Raw genomic sequence first — 19,041 nt, forward strand, 5'->3', positions numbered from 1 at the left:
AGAGTTTTAGCAAATAAATAAAAGTGAATAGAAACTTGATGTTCTTGGATGGTTTTAAAAGAGGATTGGGAAAACTAATGGAAGATACAGCTATCAATGGCTACTAGCAATGATGCCTATCTTCACAACGAGAGGCTATAATGCTTCTGAACACCAGTTGCTGGAAGCCACAGATGGGGAGGCTCCTCTTGTGCTCTGGTCCCGCTTGCTGGTTCCCCACAGGCATCTGATTGGCTATGGTGAGAACAGGATGTCAGACTAGATGGGATGTTGGCCCAATCAAACAAGTTCTTCTTATGTTCTACCAATGAGCTGTGGCCCTTATCCTTGCTGTGCAACTTCTCTACTCTGTCACAACAATTTGAGGCTACCCACCATGTTCCTGTTGTGGAAAAGGTACCTTACTCTGGGGCTATTTCTTGGCCAAGCATAAGCTCCTGCACTGGAAAATGTGGCAAACAATTCTGAGACAGGTGAAGCATTTCAGTTCTACAAAGGAGGGAGGGAGGGAGGAAGAGAGAGAAGACTTGATGGCTGACAGGTCGAAATGAGACAATCAGAGCCAATAATTTTGAGTTGATGTATTATAGATAGCAGAATTTATTCACACCAATTATAGTCCCACAGTTGGGATAAAAAGGTGATTCTATTTGGAGGGGAAAACATGATGGTCCCATCATTACAGTCCCTCCAAGACAATGAATATAAATTGCCTTGAAGAAACCCGCAATATTTTTCCTAACTCGATCAGAAAAAATAATACAGGGCTATGTGAGTTTCCCTCGGCCCTGTCATATGGAATTAAGCAGAGTCACAACGAAGACTGAAAGGAGCTCTGATGAATGGTTATGGAGAAGGAGGCACAGAGACTGGTAGTTTGCTGTGCAAAAAACCCCCTAAAAACCACCCCAGCCTGAAGGGAAGAATGACTAATGTCTGTTTCCGCTTAACTGAAAGAAAGCATTGCTGGGAATGAGTTCAGGGGAAGCCTGCAGCAATGGAGAAAATTCTGCATTGGGCATCAGCCTCATGCTGTATTATAAGATATTCAACATCAAATATTTTGCTATTAATTTCCTTAGCAAATCTAAACCAACCAGCAGAATTGGCTTACTGTGCCGGCATTAGTGTGAAAGGTGCTCTTACTTCTTTCTTTTCCTGTCTTCTTCCAAGGAGCCTAGGATAACATACATGAAAATTATCCGATTTCACCCTCAGGAAACCTGAGAGATCTATCTTGAGTATTACAGAAACTTAGGAAGGTGCCTCACATGGGTTCCACGTAGCTCAGAATAATATACAATGGCTGGCAGAAGATCACCAGAATTTCAGGCAGGGAATTTCTTCCAGACTTCTCTGGATATGCCAGAGACTGCAGCTGGGACCTTGTACATAGAAAGCAGGTGCTCTAACACTAACTATAGCCGATCTATGAATCGATTCAAATGTGCATATGCATCATTTGATAACACCTTGATGACTTTCTTTTCTTTTCTTTTTAATTTTTTTTATTAATAACTTTTAACAAATCAATTTATAAATCAATATAACCAATTACATTTCCCCCCTCCCTCCCTCTTCCACCATCCAGAGACTTCCCTCAGCTCCTCTCTCTGATTTGTTTATACATATTTTTATCTGCATGTTGTAAAATTGTACACATCATTGCCTTATCTATCATGTTCTACTAATAAATTTGTGGATGTTTATGCAAAACTTGCCAAGGAGTCCAAATCCTTTTGTTGTCTTTTTAGACAGCTTGTAAATAGTTCCCATTCTTCCTTGAAATCACAATTGTCCTTCTCACGCAATTTATATGTCAACTTTGCCAACTCCGCATAGCTCATCGGTTTTTCTTGCCATTGTTCTTTTGGTGGGATTTCCTCATTCTTCCATCCTTGTGCTAACAAGACTCTTGCTGCTGTTGTAGCATACATAAATAAGTTATTTATTTTCTTTGGCAGGTCTTGTCCTAAAATCCCTAGCAAAAATGCTTCAAGTTTTTTTTTTTACAAATGTCATTTTAAACATTTTTTTCAATTCATTATATATCATCTCCCTTTTTTTTTTACTTCTCTACATTCCCACCACATATGATACAAAGTACCTTCTTTTTCCTGACACTTCCAACATGTATTTGACCTGGCTTTATACATTTTTGCCATTTTTACTGGTGTAATGTACCATCTATATATCATTTTCATATAATTTTCTTTCAAAAGAGAACAGTTTGTAAATTTCAAATCTACCTTCCACAACTTTCCCCAGTCCTCAAATTGTATATTATGTCCTACATCTTGTGCCCATTTGATCATAACTGATTTGACCTCCTCATCTTTCGTTTCCCATTCTAGCAGAATACTATAGGCTTTCTTCAACAGCTTTGCTTCTTCTTCTATAACCTCCTTTTGAAATCTTGAGGTTGTATAACTAAACCCTTTTTTGTTGTCTTCCTTGTACATCTCATATAACTTTCTATAATGCAACCAACTCTGGACATGATCTTTTATTTCCTCGTAATCTTTTAATTTCCATTTTCCTTCTTAACGCCTCAGTAAATCTCTGTATTTACACTTTGATGATTTTCAGTGTGTGAACAGTTTCCTTTGAAAACTGTTGCATTTGATGAACTTGGGATGAAAGCTCTTGTCTGTGGCAGCTGTTTTGTGGCAGCTGTTTCACACATGCAAATCATCACCTATGTATTTATAAAGAACCCCAGGATCATGCGGTTTGTAACATTTCTGCAGTCAAATGCACATGCTATCAAAGTGCCAAATAATTGGTTAGGTGGTATGGTAAACTGAGGTGAGACTTGAATTTTGGACTTCTATTTCCAGACTTTATTTGGACTGCATTTGATGATGATGATGATTGACTCATATATTATTTGTATAGGTTCCTTGGATCACCTTCCCTGTTCGACCTCCCCTGTCAGAGGCAGTATGTTTCTGAATACCAGTTGCTGGAAATCACAGGAAAGGAAAGCGTTGTTGTGCTCAGGTCCTAGTTACAATTTTTGTGAGGGTATGCGCTATGCCAGTAAGTAAGTCTAACTGTATTCAACAGGGTTTCCTCCAAGGTAACTGTACATAGGATTGTGCTTACTTCCTTTCTCTCACAACATTGGTTCCCATTCACAAAGTAGAAATGGAGGATGAGAAAAGCAAGGCAAGGTAGACAATAGATGACCCACTAATTTCATTTTCAAGAATACTCTAACTAAGGCTGCAGTCCTCTGTGTACTCAGAATTAATCCCCATTAAATTTGATGCGACTTACTCTGCTGGTGGGAGGGACACGGGTGGTGCTGTGGGTAAAACCTCAGTGCCTAGGGCTTGCCGATCGCATGGTCGGTGGTTCGAATCCCCGCGGCGGGGTGAGCTCCCGTCTTTCGGTCCCAGTTCCTGCCCACCTAGCAGTTCGAAAGCACCCCTAAGTGCAAGTAGATAAATAGGTACCGCTTTATAGCAGGAAGGTAAACGGCGTTTCCGTGTGCTGCGCTGGTGCTGGCTCGCCAGAGCAGCTTCGTCACGCTGGCCACGTGACCCAGAAGTGTCTCCGGACAGCGCTGGCCCCCGGCCTCTTAAGTGAGATGGGCGCACAACCCTAGAGTCGGACACGAGTGGCCCGTACGGGCAGGGGTACCTTTAACTTTACTCTGCTGGTAAGTGGGGTTACGATTGCAGCCTAAGTCTGGATCCAAGCCTTTGTCTCCTGAACGAGAATGGCTCTTCTCATACACTTGAAACACAAATATATCTTTATTAAAAACGACTTTGATGAAACAAAGGTTCCAACAAATCATATGAATAATAAATTTTAAAAGTTATTTTACATTTAAAAATGAATACTTTGCCTTTGTGTAAAGCCAAGGCACATGAACATAAAACAGTCTCTCTAACATCTTTGATCCTACATAATAAGAGTCACAGTGTTGGTTGAGAACAGTAGAGACTGCATCCATTTGGGTGAATGGTGACCTGCCTCACCAACCTCAGTCTGCCCTCCTTGCTTGTCAGCTTCCTCTTCCTTTGTCTTGGTGTTGCCCTTCTAGAAGTCATCAGGGGAAAGAGTGAAAATTAAACTAGAATGAGTTGGCTCCACCTACCATTGGGGTCCCTGCATTCAGCCTCTACCAAACTTATTGGGAACCTGGTTCTTGCAAGTGATGAGTGCCGAGAGAAACTGAGCAAAAACAGAGGCAGCAAGAAACAAAGAGAAGTTATCAGCATGCTCTGGGAAACCTCAAGGTAAGGGGGCAACCCCCAACATGCCCAGTAGCCACTGAATGCTAAGTGTTAGTTGGAAAAGGAAATGGCATGTAATAGAATGACCGGTTGGAGGATGTCAGGCGTTTGGGAGCTATTCCATTAGGAAGTGAGAAAGCTCATACTATTGGCACAAAAATGGAAGAAAGAAGAATTACCGACGAAAGAAGAGTGGCGGATGAAATTGATGGACTATGCAGAATTGGATAAATTAACAGGAAGGATTCGAAACCTGTGGGACCAGAGATTCTTAGAAGACTGGAGTAAATATATGAACTATTTGAAAAGCAATTGTGATGAACAGATTATGCTAGTAGGACTACAAGAAGTTCTGTAAGGAGGACTATTTGAAATATTGCAAGAAAGACTATGAGGAGAATTATTAGTTAATGATAATTAGGAGTAATAGAGAAATGAAGAAATGCAGAATAAGTGATAAAGAATGAAAAATCATCAGAGGTGTTGATGGAAATTTAAAACATTTTATAAGATAAGAAGTTATGTTGGAAATGATATGTTAAAAACCCCAATAAAAATGTATATATAAAAAAAGGACGTGAGAAAGCTCTGTGACATCTTGTTGCATGTCTCATTTGTCTCTATGTAAAAGGCACCTTGCCTTGCCGTCCCCTGTCCCAGCAAGTGAAAATGACACTGCTGTTTGGAAGGTGGTGGCCCCACCCAGCCAGACACTGCTGGCAATATGTCTCTGAATGCAGTATAACAGAGATGCATTGCCTTCCACTGGTCTTCGATGACCTTCCATTCACACCTGGCCTTTCCTAATGACAGCATTTTGTTAGTTGTGCATAAGAAAGGTTGTGTCTTAATTAAGGAGTGGATCAGAAATTATGGTTGCTTCTTACACTTCAGTAGTTGCTAGAGGTTCCTGTAAGATAAGGGTATATATCTGAGTGATCTTCACAGCCTGAAGATTCACTGCATACGTGGCTATTAGCTACCATGTGAGTAGGATTTACGGATCACCAGTAACGTGCCATTTGCAATGCTGCACAAAAAAAGAAGAAGGATTTTGCCTAGGCGAGGCTCCTTCTCATTCATGAATTCAAGACCATGCTCAGAGCCTAACACCTCAATATGTGCCAGTCTGAAGAAGTACAGCCTCAGCATATTTCTTCAGGCATTAAATATAAGGAACTCCAGGAGAAAAATCAGTTGCTCAGAATCTCTGCAAAGCAGATAAATTATAACAGGATGGGAGAAATTGTAACTTAAAGGAAAAGGGGGAAAAATACAGAACTCTCTGTGACATACACTGAGCAGACAAGTGTCTGTCATATTTAAGCAAATAAAAATGTGCATGCAAGCTCAAGCATGCAAGCATGAGAGATGCAATAACGTGTCTAAAACATAGATATACAGAAGCATTGTGAAATGCATTAATCAACCATAGTTTCCTGTTACATCCAAACCAGAAAACTAAAGTTATTAACATCTGCACAAGTAAGTATTTTTATTTACTCTTTTAAAAGTTAAAAAAATCACCCCATATTCCATGCCATTTAGTCATTAAAGAGATAATAATAATAATAATAATAATAATAATAATAATAATAATAATAAACAACTATACTTTTTCATCATTGTGTAATGCAGTCTACAAAATGCCCATTGCTATAATTCAGTGGGTGATTTCATGAATCACCTCACGGGGGCACCAAGGCAAGGCTGTTGCATGAGACATATTGTACCCGAATGGGCTCCCATTACCATGCAACATAGAAAGCAAGTACATCTTCCTCCCACAAGGTGCTCCCCTTCACATTTCCACAGATGGGATAAATGGCAGGTTGAATGGACTGAAGAAAAAGCAGGTAAGGGAACGGGGCCGTCTTCTTTACACAGCCAGACCTAAGGACAGGGGTAGGTAAACCTGTTTCAGCCCAAGAGGTGCATACATTCTGTTCTGGGCAACCTTCTGAGACCCACATGGAAGTAGGACCAGAGGTGAAAGTGGGCAGAGCAACAAATGTGGATTTTACCAGTGTACAATAAACTAGTTTCGACACATTCTCCTCTCTGTCTTCCATCCAGGCATGTCATAGGCATGATCAGAATTCAAGGACGCACACATTCCAGCCAGGGGAAAACACTTCAGGAAGTTGCAAAGCAGGGTTAGGGAGGGGATTTGTCATTTGCCCAAGAAGGGGATGTTGTCAACCAGTTGATTGATTTCCAATTCAGTGAAGCTTTCATCTGCGCATATGCTACCACCTACGTGTGCCTGAATGGCATTCCCACCTCCATGAGGAGGTGAACAGCAGCAGAAGAAAGCGACTTCGAAATACGGCAAAGCAAAATGACCTTGTACAGTTTCAAGCTGCTATTGTGAACATAACCCAAGTTTCACCTCCTTTTATCCCGCTTTTTCCCTTGTTTTGAAGATTGTTTTCACATTCAGTGCCTATTGTATGCAGAGCAATTTTAATAAACGATGGTGGTGGTGAAAGGTGATGGAATTAATTAATTTAATTAATTTCCCCCCAGAGTTTTGTTTCCCACAAATACATTCCTTAAGTGCACACTCCCTTGTTATGAACAATAGTGGGGATGGAAGAATCAAGGTTAAACAAGAAGCTTTTGGCATGAATGAAATGTCAAAAAGTGGTGTGTGTGTGTGTGTGTGTGTGTGTGTGTGTGTGTGTGTGTGTGGAAAAGTGAGGCGACCTAATGGATTAAAACTGTGTAAACATGATAGAAGAGACTAATACTGAGAAGGGAAGGAAGCCAGTGTATTCGCACACAGATGTGAACTCTTTGGCATTTGTCAAGGGTGTTAAGAATGAAATGTCAGCGAAGGGAGAGGGAACGCTTAAGAGCAGGTAATTTATTGGCACAACAGGAAGATACTTAAAAAAACAATGTGTGGCTGCAATCCTGTCCAGAGTTACACATTATTCACAGGAGGGGGGCAGAATGCCAAAGGCCAGGGGTCTGAATGTGGCTTCTCTATCTGGCCCGAGGGAGTCTATCCAGGCAAACACCTCCTCCCCATAGACCACACCCGCTCATGCCCTGCTTCAGACATCTGTGCATTTTTCCCTTGCTGGAATGCGCCCTTGAAGTCTGATAATGCCTTCTGTTTGTCTGGATGGAGGGTAGAGAGGTGTGTCTAAATAAAACTAGCCTAATGTTCACTTGGGATGCAGGTGGCGCTGTGGGTTAAACCACAGAGCCTAGGACTTGCCGATCAGAAGGTTGGCGGTTCGAATCCCCGGGATGGGGTTTAGCTCCCGTTGCTCGGTCCCTGCTCCTGCCAACCTAGCAGTTCGAAAACACGTCAACGTGCAAGTGGATAAATAGGTACTGCTCAGACGGGCACATATTTACACAACTGCTGGTGTCTGTTTTGTACTGCTGTAAAAGCTGCCCCGTCGCGCTATCTCCAGTTAAACCGCAGTGAAGGGAAGTAACGAAATGCTAATTTTGTGTTGTTACAAGAGGCGCTAGATAAACTATGATGGCTGCAATCAGAATGATAAGAGGATATTATATTTGGCTGGGGTTTCTTCCCCTCCCGTTACCACCCAAACACTTTGCACCACTTAGTGTGCAGGAAGATAGCTGTTACTTATCCGGTTGGGCTTTCAAGACTTGTCATACTCTCCTCTGTTGTCCACCCCCCCCCCCCAGGATGTAAATAAATGCAGTATTTTCCCATCAACCTGCTGCTTTCTGCCCCACTGACTAGCGGATTGTAAAAGCTTTATTCTTCTGCCCTCCTCACCTTCTCCATTATTGAAAAACCTATATAGGACGCCCAGAAAACAGGACACTCCTCTTCATTAGAAAGCACAATGTTCGGAGTGAATGGGAAAGTCAGCAAGCAAAGGCTGTCCCCTCTGGCAAGGAGAACTCCTCAAATGCATCTCAGTAGGGAATGGAACATCTTTGACCTTCAACTGTCCAATGCTGCTTTGATGAGAACTCTGGCTCTGCCAAATGATCAAAAGATGACAATTAATGCAAGGAGCTGAATGGGCTGCCTCTTTATTAATAGATCGTTCACTTTCATTGAGATCCTAGTCAGGTGAATGCACACAGAATCAAGATAAGAGAACCTGTCTCTTGACTCTGAAACTCTGTTTTATGGAAAACACACTATGCCAATTTTATGCTACAATTATGTTTTAAATTCTATTCCTTTTATATCTCTAGACCAGCAGTGGGGAACTTGCGGCCCTCCATGTATTGTTGAGGTACCACTCTCATAATCCCTGACCCTGTAGAATGCCCTCCCATCACATGATAAATAACTATACAACTATTAGAAAACATCTGAAGGCAGCCCTGGACAGGGAAGTTTTTAATGTTTGATGTTTTATTATGATTTATATCTGTTGGAAGTCACTCAGAGTGGCTGGGGCAATCCAGTCAGATGGGTGGGGTACAAATAATAAAATTGTTATTATTCTTGGCCATGCTGGCTGGGGCTGATGGGAGTTGGAGTCCAATAGCAACTGGAAGGTCACAGACTTCCTTTCCCCACTCTAGATCTTACTTGACCATGCTAAAAATAGTTCATACTTGGTCCACTAACTGGATGTATTAGTTTATATTTGCAAAAATTGACACCAGTAGCTAGCAATGTCAGGGCTTTGCTCTTAATTTTTTTACAAAGTTGAAGGGGGTAGGGGAAAAGGTGAAAAATTTAGACCCATTCTTAGCGTCTTTAAAAGCATGTTTTAAGACAAAACAGTGTTGTCTCTTCTATTGCAAAGTTAATCTATTTGAATGGAACTTGTCAAGGCTTTGAATGAGGAAAAGATAATTGACCAATTCAGATAATCAGAGACCCTGAATTGGAATTACTTTGCTGTCCATTTAACCATTATAAATAACTCTCCCTTTAATACTTAATTAATAAGTGCATCCAGTGTGGTATATTGATCTTTCCCTTTCTGTTTTACCAGAGTTACTTTTTGCCTTTCGCAAACTGAGGAGGGAGGCTAGCTTGATATGTGAGCCTTTCTCCAGGGTAGCTCTGAGGCAGTACATCTTTTTCACCTTGCCAAAATGAACTGAGGAAAGTCTGTAAATCCAGCAGGCTCTTAGGTTACAGGGACAATGATACAGATGAATCTCACGGGGCTGAATGTTTCGCCCACCATAGCGCCTAGAGCGTCTGCGTAGGTGATATGTGGAAACACTGATGGGAAATGGAGGACCATATTTCTCCAGGGAGAAGTCTAGCTAATCATCTCATTTTACCTACCCAGCGAGATTATTATTCAGTACCAGTAGCAAACTAGGTGTTGAAAAGAACATAGAGGAAATGCTATCACTACCCAGAGAGGTTATGTTGTATTTAATACAGACAGGCAAAATAGGGACAGCGTGATTTGCAAATAGGTGCACTATCAAGCAGCGAATGTCTCTCTCTTTCTTTGGGTATAAGAGAGAGAGAACAATCTGTTCACACAATGTTTCTCAATACCTCAATGGTGAGCAAGGAAGTGAAGCTGGCTAGGTTTGGAGGTGCAAGTAGCATCCTAGAATTGTAACGTTGGAAGGGATCATGAGGGTCATCTCTAGTGATGTCTGGTTACATCATCATGCTGAACACTAGAACTTGGGGTTATCCCATAAAGCTGAATGGTGGGAGACAGACACTTTTTCACACAGGGCGTAGTGAAATACAGAATCAGCTTCCACAAGATGTGGAACAGAAATGGCTTTCTAAGGGGATTATCATGAACACCTTCATGACAAAAATATGGGGCTCCCATCCTGTTTGTTACAACTCTTTGTTTTGAGATTTGAGATAATATCTTTTAGATTTCATTTTGGAAATGAAGCAAGAAACTGTTTTTTGCAACTTCCTGGACAACTGATATCATGAGCCTGGTAGCACAGGAGGCTCCCACCATTACACATTTTTTTTTTCTTTTTTGCCATTTTAAAATAATTATTCCATTCTACTTTAACTTTGATTACCATTAATAGCCCCTTTATTTACACATGGCCCACATATGCCTGCTTTGAATAAGAACACAGTACTGAAATGTTGGCTTCCCCTAAATATTGGAGGGGTATTTTTGGTCTTTAAGAAAATGACTTGAGTTGCCAATGTCTTGAATAATTCGATAGTGTCTGCCAGCAGTGGAGAAGCAGGCAAGGTAAGGTGAATGTGTCTCACAAAAGGCTTTGCCAAAGAAGTGGGTTTGAAGAAGGACTCACAAGGGGGAAGGAAATAGTTACAAGAACCCGCTGATGAATTTACAAGTGGAAATGTCTATTATCAAAACCACTATAGCACCACTATGTGTGATATACAATATGTGCAACCACAGAGCCTAGGACTTGCCGATCAGAAAGTCGGCAGTTTGAATCCCCGCGATGGGGTGAGCTCCTATTGTTCGGTCGCAGCTGCTGCCAAACTAGCAGTTTGAAAGCACGTCCAAGTGCAAGTAGGTAAATAGGTAGCGGGAAGGTAAACAGCATTTCCGTGCGCTGCTCTGGTTCACCAGAAGGGGCTTGGTCATGCTGGCCACATGACCTGGAAGCTGTACGCCAGCTCCCTCGGCCAATAAAGCGAGATGAGCGCCGCAACCCCAGAGTCAGTCTCGACTGGACCTAATAGTCAGGGATCTCTTTACTTTTACTTTATTTGCTTAACATTGGTGTAAATGAGTGAAGAAATAAATCGACTGGGTGATATCCAGCTAAGTCATACTCAGAGTAGACTCAGTGGATTTAAGCCCATTGATTTTAATGAGTCTACTTTGACTTTAAGCTGGATATAATTCACAGAGACAGTTAGCAGGTGAAAGTACACTCTGGTGCCCGGGTCATAATTTTATCATAATTAAGTCATCTTAAGTGGGTATTTTCACCAGAAAATACCATTTGTTTCATGAATCTGCAATTGCACCTGATGCATAGGTTAGTTCTCTCTGGGTGGGTCTACTTGCAACCAGTAAAGGCACTAGAATACTCAATGATGCATGTATGCAAACATTAGAAAGCTTAACTATAGTGCAATTTAGAAGTGAATGGAGCTTTGGCTTGGGCAAATGAGAAATCTGGAGAGCTGGTGCATGCAAGCAAGGAAAGGTGTGTGTGTGCGCGCGTGCGTGCACATGCTAGACAGCAGTGGTTCCTGAATACTGTTCCACAAAACTAAGGCTTAAAAGTCTCATGCATACAACTGGAAGGCTCAGATCTACAAAGGACTTTGCACACTGAAAAGAGTGATTGCAATCCTACAGTATTATTTTTGGTCCTTTTTAGTATATCCATCCATCATCAGTTCCTAAACTGCTTAGCTGGCCTGTGTTGGGAAAGGGAGGTTAATGGTCTATGACCTCTGCCTGCGAGAAGCATCTCAAATATATCTCTTCTCACAGAGGAGAAAACCATAACAAATCTACATAGGCAAGCTTGAAATACCTTTGTGATAACTGCAGCCCGTATACAATCCCTTCTCCCCTTTCCAGCTCCTTGTATGTTTACTAGTCCCATCAATAATTGACAAGCACCTACAGTGCACAACATGATGCTACGTTGAAAGTTTGCCTAGCAACTGACTGGCCCCCGCTTCTCAGAAGAAATTACTCTGTGCTGTGGCCTTTGGCCAATTCTGCATCAGTACAGAAATTATGTGCCCTGAACTGCTGACATTCTGATAACAAACACATTGAAACCAAAAAAGGGATTGCCAGTCAATGAGGCAAAGAAATCACAGAGAGAGAAACAGGAAAACAAACATATCTCCTAAGAGGGGTATGAGGAAGGTCGATTAAGGGTGGAGAAACTGAATCCTGCTGAGTGTTCAGGAACCACTGCTCTCTATGCCATGCTTCTTTTTTTGAAACCATTTTTGTTTGATTTTACAAATATGAATTTATAACAATCCAAATGCATATCCATATATAGAGATTATTCCGAATCTCGCGGCTTCCCCCCACCCCCATGGGTCTTATTATCAACATTTACAACTGCATATTATTCCATACTCTATTTGTTGTTGTTTAGTCATTTGGTCGTGTCCGACTCTTCATGACCCCATGGACCAGAGCACGCCAGGCACTCCTGTCTTCCACTGCTTCCCACAGTTTGGTCAAACTCATGCTGGCAGCTTCGAGAACACTGTCCAACCATCTCGTCCTCTGTCGTCCCCTTCTCCTTGTGCCCTCCATCTTTCCCAACATCAGGGTCTTTTCCAGGGAGTCTTCTCATGAGGTGGCCAAAGTATTGGAGCCTCAGCTTCAGGATCTGTCCTTCCAGTGAGCACTCAGGGCTGATTTCCTTAAGAATGGATAGGTTTGATCTTCTTGCAGTCCATGGGACTCTCAGGAGTCTCCTCCAGACCATAATTCAAAAGCATCAATTCTTCGGCGATCAGCCTTCTTTATGGTCCATACTCTATATTTTATATCAATCCAAATCATCCATGGTATGTGTTACATTACAAGTGGGATTAAAATCCTGCTAATGTTTCCATCTGCTTGCAGTGGTTTCCTAGTTAAGTGATAATTTCCCACCCATTCTTTTTTAAAGTTTTTGTTCTCTTGGTTCCTGAGTTCTCCAGTCAGTTTTGCCATTTCAGCATATTCCATCAGCTTAGCTTGCCATTCCTCTCTTGTTGGGACTTTGTCTTCTTTCCATCTTTGGGCTAGTAGCATCTGAGCGGCTGTTGAAAACATTAGCACGATTTTAACAACACTTGTAATGTAACAAATACAATGGATAACATTGAAAGGTATAAGATATGGATTAGGTAATAGTATGTACGTGAAAATGCTGACAACAGGACCCATGAAGGGGATATTGGTAAGTCAAGGGATTCAGAGAAATCCCTACATATGGTTATGTATTTGGTAATGTGATAACTTTTTTTACTTATAAAATCAAATAAAAATATTATTATTTTTTTTTAAAAAAAGACATGTAAAACCCAACAGGTTTTGGCCCCGATTGTGCAGGTAATATTCTGGGTAAAATTCAGGAATACAGGGCATGCTAGGAAGCTACGTGATGCGGATTTTACATGCACAAAGAACATGGGAAGTTTCCTTATCCCAAAGCAGACTATTCGTTCCCAACCAGTCAGTACTATTTATTCCAGTGGTGGGTCCAAATTAAGCCTAGCAGGAGTCTTGATGCAGCCCACAAGGCCAAGTTTCTCAAATGTCCACCTGCTCTGCCCCCACATCTGATAGCATGCGTGAAGTCAGGTGTGGGGCAGGTAAAGATGTGGGTGCAAAGGAACAGTCAGTAGCCTTGGAAAGCACTTCAGATTGTTGCTTGGCAAGTGATGCTTCCTATCAGCACCAAGCAGGAACTCTGCATTGCAGCTGATACTTGCCTAAAGCAGGGCTTGCTCTCAGTGCAGATCAGTCAACCTTTGAAGGTCCAAAATATATCCATATTCATATGTATGTTTATGTCTTTCTAAAATATATGCATCCATTCCCAATGTATGGCCGGAAGCAAATGTTGTTTATCAGGATGGTATGGAAAGGTGGCAATGTTTGCAAGCACACTGAAGCACAACACTTATCTTTGGGGGCTGGGGTTAATATCTGGGGGCAAGGTATGCTGCTTATTATTCTTGTTTCTCTCATTCCATTTGTAATTTGAAAGAAATCGGGGTGGGCAAGGAAGATCAACTCACCACCATTCAGCTCAGTGGAGTCTCTGGCCTTGTAGATAAAGAAAAAAGCAAATAATTCTGTATTATCAATATCTCAAATGTCTACCCATTCCTAAGGGGAAGCTTAGGCAGTATTTTGAGCCCTAATATTTTGGATTCATGTATATGATATTTTGAAACCATACAAATAGCCAGTATTGGCTAATATTGTTTCATGGCATATTAAAAAGGTAAAGGTACCCCTGCCCGTACGGGCCAGTCTTGACAGACTCTGGGGTTGTGCGCCCATCTCACTCAAGAGGCCAGGGGCCAGCGCTGTCCGGAGACACTTCCGGGTCACGTGGCCAGCGTGACATCGCTGCTCTGGCGAGCCAGAGCCGCACACGGAAACGCCGTTTACCTTCCCGCTAGAAAGCGGTCCCTATTTATCTACTTGCACCCGGAGGTGCTTTCGAACTGCTAGGTTGGCAGGCGCTGGGACCGAGCAGCGGGAGCGCACCCCGCCGCAGGGATACGAACCGCCGACCTTTCGATCGGCAAGTCCTAGGTGCTGAGGCTTTAACCCACAGCGCCACCTGCGTCCTCATGGCATATTAGTATTGGCCTATTAAGTGACAGAACGTTATATGTAATATCTACCTTGCTGTTTTCTTCAAACATTTATCGTTAGCTCAGTTTCTTGAGGGAGGCGTTACTTGATAGTTTGAAATGAACAAAACCACCCGTGTCCTTGCTTCCAGCTTCATCTGCAAAGAGTAATGAGATCCTAACAAGGTGACCATCACTTCAGTCACATCCACACCAAGTACATTTGTAGCAGTTTAAACAGTCATGCTTTCCCTCAAAGAATCCTGGAAACTCTAGTTTACCTCTAACAGAGCTACAATTCCCAGCACCCTTAACAAACAACAGGTCCCATGTTATCATTTTGGGCTGTATGTATTTGTGTGTAAACACCAGAGAGTTCAGTGTAACACTGGGAATGGACAATGATGATGACGTTTACCTAGAGCTCAAAAACAATGTTAGAGCATCTTTCAATGTAAATGTGATTCTCTCCAAGTAATTTTATTTTATTTACACAACCTATTTATGGAGTCAAGAACTACAGCTTGGCAATGGGCACACTGAAAACTTTGCATTTTTTCTTAGCAAGTAGCTGAACTTGTATAGAAATACAGTACCGGCCTTAGTTACCATGTAAGGATTTTTCCTCATGATGCAGTATTTCAAAATGAAGGGATTAACATCCAGGAAAAACACCTAATAAATCAACAGTGTTATGAAGAGAGGGGGAGGGAAATTCCTCTCCTTTTTACTATACTGTGCTTTGTACACTAATAACATTAATTTATTAGAGTTGAGCGTCAGAATGTGTTTTTGCAAAGAACTGACACATACAGTCTATATTGCACTCAGGAGATGAAGTTTTCATTACTTGAGCTCCCATTTTTTCCCCTTATAACAGCAGGCTTGAAAGACTAGCACTGGAGTTCTGAAGTTGCAGCGAGCCGGCGAATGAATGAGGTAACTCCTTTAAAGTTTTAGCACACTGGAGCAATCCAAAGGGATTTAAACGTCAGCCGTATACTTATGGCGCTGGCAGTCGTAAACCTCTGGAATGAGATCTGAGGTTCACAGAGAGAGGCAGGCTGTGGGAAAATTTTATAGTGTACAAATCCCACGAAGGTATTGTTGGGAAGGAAGGCCCCCAAAGATACAGAGTTTCAAGAGGCCCCATCCAGTGAGTGGCAGCTCCAAAGAGATGCGCATCAGATCAATGTGCACCGTTCTGGTTCTGTTGAAATGGATATACCTTGGGGTGGAGGAATCTGTCAAATGCCGTTCCTCTGTGTTTCTCATTTTTCAAGTCTTAAATTTAGTTCCTCTGATTTATGCAGTGTGATTTTTAATATATATATATATATAAAGTATGCATTTTCATGTGCATGTCTCTTAATATGCACTATTATTGGCCACCCCAATCTCTGAGGTGCATGAGATTCCAAAAGGACTTGGGCACTCAACTAGGGTTTGTGTTCTTCTGGGGAAAAGGAGGCACGGCAGATTCTGCAGTGCCTTTGAAATATAATTTATTTACCCTGGAAGATTTCAGTGGAGAGAGATTTCACAGCATTCGCATCTCAGGATCAGCCCATCCTTCACAGCTGTTTGACGTGGAACATACTCCCTCGAGAGGTGGTGGACTCTCCTTCCTTGGAGGTTTTTAAGCAGAGGTTGGATGGCCATCTGTCATGGGTGCTTTAGCCAAGATTCCTGCATTGCAGGGGGTTGGACAAGTTGATCCTCAGGATACCTTCCAACTCTACATTTCTATGATTCTAAGTAGACGAGATGGTTGGACAGCGTTCTCAAAGCTACCAACATGAGTTTGACCAAACTGTGAGAGGCAGTGGAAGACAGAAGTGCCTGGCGTGCTCTGGTCCATGGGGTTACGAAGAGTTGGACACGATTAAATGACTAAACAACAACAACAAATTAGCTTAGGGCAGGACAACTCTGCTATAACCAGTAAGATGCTTCTCTAGTGATAGCTACGGTCTTAGATTGCTGGTTGTCTTGAACCCATGATCATCAGATTCCTTGACTCCTGGATGGTCTGACCCCACAGATTGCTGTTCATGGTCTTAGATTGCAGCAAGTAGCTCTGATCCATGAGACTTGGTTGGATCCATTAGAACTGATTGAAATAACATGTTTTGCATAATAACCAATGTACTGGTTAACAATGAGGTGCACTAGGGTTCCAGCCAATGTCTAGGCAGCCCCGTGCAGAGGAGAAATCATTGTTAGACTCAGCTTTATAAAATTCACATTTCCAAGCAACAGTCATGCATCTATACAACCGGAATTTTATTTTTATTATTTTAAGGACAAAGTAGCATTTTGCTTTTTGTAGCATGCATTGCAATAATCCAGTATGGAAGTTACCACAGCATGAAGTGCATTGGCCAAGTCATCCCTATCCCAAAGGGACGGTAGTTGGTAAACTGGGTGACCCACATCGACCAATGACCTACCTGGGCATAAGGTCCTAACTTGGTACAAGGCAACTTCCAATTTCCATATCCATTCTGAAGGCACGTCAATGTTTCATCAAGAAAGGTCATAGTGTGATAGATTGCTGTGCTATAAAATACTTGCATCATTAATAAAGAAATATAACTCTGCTTTGTGTGCTGGAAAAGAGAAATAATTCCCCTTGCCTCTCACCAGTACATTCAGCCACATCTGCAGAATTAATTGCAGCTTAATACAGATACATGAAGAAAGGAGCTTTCAGAGCTCCAAGCTGGATTTCTGTTAAATCCATACAGAAATAATATCAGATATTGTTGGATACAATTTCACTGGCTTCCCAAAGTCTAATGGTCCTCAGACTGATAATCAAAGAAGGAACACCAGCTGCCGTGCTATTAATAGTGCTCTAATATCTGCTGAAGTCATGCACAATTGTTATCAATGCACTTGTCTAAGGCTGCATGCGCACCATACACTGAATGAGCATCTCCCCAGAAAAGATCCATGGAAACTGTAGTTTATTAAGGGTGCTGGAAATTTTACACTGTGGAGAGTAAACTATAGTTCTCAGGATTCGTTGGGCATGTGTGCTTTAAATACTGTACTTTTCCATCTATAGTGGTACCTTGGGTTACATACGCTTCAGGTTACATATGCTTCAGGTTACAGACTCCACTAACCCAGAAATAGTGCTTCAGGTTAAGAACTTTGCTTCAGGCTGAGAACAAAAATCGTGCTCCGGCGGCATGGCAGCAGCGGGAGGCCCCATTAGTTAAAGTGGTGCTTCAGGTTAAGAACAGTTTCAGGTTAAGAACTGACCTCCGGAACAAATTAAGTACTTAACCCGAGGTACCACTGTATTAGACTCCCCCATGTATAAGACCCCCCCTCTATTTTGGGGGACTCAATTTTAAGAAAATGAGGGGAGATGGCCCAAAATTGTTGAGCCTCTCCCCACATGCAGCTGCAGGCAGGAAACACTCCCTAGATAATTTCCTGCGTACAAGAAGGGTGTTTCCCTCGTGCAGCAGCATCGAGGGAAGTTGTGCTCCAGCCAGCCAGCTGGTTGGCTGGAGGGCACCTTTCCCCATGCCGCTGTGTGCAGGAAATGATCCAGGGAGTGCTTCCTGTGCGCAGCGGCATCTGGAGAAGCTGTGCGCCCCTAGCCAGTGCCCCCAGATAGCTCCCTGCACGCAGTGGCATCTTCCCCCCATGCCACTATCCGTGTATTGGACGACCCCAGTTTTTTGATATGAGCTTTGTGTGAAAAAACCTCGTCCAATACATGGAAAAATACAGTATATAGCGTGTAAGGAAGCCTAACTGTGCCACAAGCAGGTTTAAAAGGTAGTGCAAAGTTTATGTTTTTTGAATAGCGGTGGTGATAGGGAGGCAAGAAGATCAAGCAGAACAGCCTGGACTGTCCCAAGATATGGGGCCACCAGATGCAGACAAGCAAATGCTGCCTAGCTGCTGCCACCTCCTCTTCCAATGGTCTCTACTGCTTGCTGCTTCTATCCCCACCCCACCCCAGCTTTAATGGCACAGCTATCCTACAACACAATGGCTTGCAATCATTCTTCCTCACAGCAGGGCAACTGGACAAGATCAGACCCTCCAGGTGTCCCTATTTTCCAGAGACGTCCCTGATGTAGAGATTTGATCTCAGAATGTCCTACTTTTCCTTAAGGATGCCCCTATGTTCATTGGAGGAATGTTGGAGGGTATGGAGTTATCCAACCCCTGTCTGAAGGCAATCCTGTATAGGCAAGGTTTTTTGTTTTGTTTTTTAATGTTCAATGGTTTCATATATGTTGGAAGCTGCCCAGAGTGGCTGGGGCAACCCAGTAAAATGTGTGGGGTATAAATAGTAAAATTATCATTGTAGAATGGGACGTCCCTATTTTCATCGGAGAAATGTTGGAGGATATGCAAGATGCCCCTATTTTTTGCTGCTGTGACATCTCACCCCACCACTGTTGGAGTGTTGTGGTTATCAAGCAGTTAACATTATGTATTAGGTGGGAAGCTAATCTCGAAGCTACAAACACGATCCTGACCAAACTGTGGGAGGCAGTAGAAGACAGGAGTGCCTGGCGTGCTCTGGTC

The sequence above is a fragment of the Podarcis gaigeae genome, assembly GCF_964106915.1.
Source record: "Podarcis gaigeae genome assembly, chromosome: 6".
In the NCBI taxonomy this organism is placed as follows: domain Eukaryota; kingdom Metazoa; phylum Chordata; class Lepidosauria; order Squamata; family Lacertidae; genus Podarcis; species Podarcis gaigeae.